Source organism: Schistocerca americana, chromosome 7, assembly GCF_021461395.2.
Source record: "Schistocerca americana isolate TAMUIC-IGC-003095 chromosome 7, iqSchAmer2.1, whole genome shotgun sequence".
Classification (NCBI taxonomy): domain Eukaryota; kingdom Metazoa; phylum Arthropoda; class Insecta; order Orthoptera; family Acrididae; genus Schistocerca; species Schistocerca americana.
The window spans coordinates 166,428,390-166,429,806 of NC_060125.1; the positions used below are offsets into that span (position 1 = coordinate 166,428,390).

Below are 1,417 nucleotides of genomic sequence, written 5' to 3' on the forward strand. Positions count from 1 at the left end.
CGTCGCATCGAAAAACGCCTTTCTTTTAATGATGTCCAGCCCAAATCCTCTATTATTTCTGTGACACTCTCTCCCATATTTCGCGATAATACAAAACGTGCTGCTCTTCTTTGAACTTTTTCTATGTACTCCGTCAGTCCTGTCTGGTAAGGATCCCACACCGCGCAGCAGTATTCTAAAGGAGGACAGACAAGCGTAGTGTAGACAGCCTCCTTAGTAGGTCTGTTACATTTTCTAAGTGTGCTGCCAATAAAACGCTGTCTTTGGTTAGCCTTCCCCACAACATTTTCTGCGTGTTCCTTCCAATTTAAGTTGTTCGTAATTGTAATACCTAGGTATTTAGCTGAATTTACGGCTTTTAGATTAGACTGATTTATCGTGAAACCGAAGTTTAACGAATTCCTTTTAGCATTCATGTGGATAACCTCACATTTTTCGTTATTCAGGGTCAACTGCCACTTTTCGCACCATTCAGATATCTTTTCTAAATCGTTTTGCAATTTGTTTTGACCTTCTGATGACTTTATTAGTCGATAAACGACAGCGTCATCTGCAAACAACTTAAGACGGCTGCTCAGATTGTCTCCCAAATCGTTTATATAGATAAGGAACGGTAAAGGGCCTATAACACTACCTTGGAGAACGCCGGAAATCAGTTCTGTTTTACTCGATGACTTTCCGTCAATTACTACGAACTGTGACCTCTCTGACAGGAAATCACAAATCCAGTCACATAACTGAGACGATATTGCATAAGCACGCAATTTCACTACAAGCCGCTTGTGTGGTATAGTGTCAAAAACCTTCCGGAAATCCAGGAATACGTAATCGATCTGAAATCCCTTGTCAATAGCACTCAACACTTCATGTGAATAAAGAGCTGATTGTGCTGCACAGGAATGATATTTTCTAAACCCATTTTGACTGTGTGTCAATAGACAGTTTTCTCCGTGTAATTCATAATGTTTGAGGCAACGGCCTTGCCTCAGTGGTTCCACCGGTTCCCGTGAGATCTCCGAAGTTAAGCGCTGTCGGGCGTGGTCGGCACTTTGATGGGTGACCATCCGGGCCGCCATGTGCTGTTGCCATTTTTCGGGGTGCACTCAGCCTTGTGATGTCAATTGAGGACCTACTAGACCGAATAGTAGCGGCTTCGGTCAAGAATACCATCATAACGACCGGGAGAGCGGTGTGCAGACCCCTCCGCTCCTCCTATCCGCATCCTCCACTGAGGATGACACGGCGGTCGGATGGTCCCGGCAGGCCACTCGTGGCCTGAAGACGGAGCCAGTCAGTGTAGAAAGACAATCACTGCTCGGAATGACGTCAAATTTCAGCACCATCCGTACTGTTCAATGTGAATGATTGCACAAGTTCGACAGTTAACAGTTGTGGCACTGTTAGTTAGCAGAGCCCA

At 45.0% G+C, this 1,417-nt stretch overlaps 1 pseudogene; it reads left to right on the forward strand.

Moving 5' to 3' along the window:
• The first annotated feature begins 970 nt into the window (after positions 1–970).
• On the forward strand, positions 971–1,088 carry LOC124623313 (annotated as a pseudogene).
• Positions 1,089–1,417: the final 329 nt, after the last annotated feature.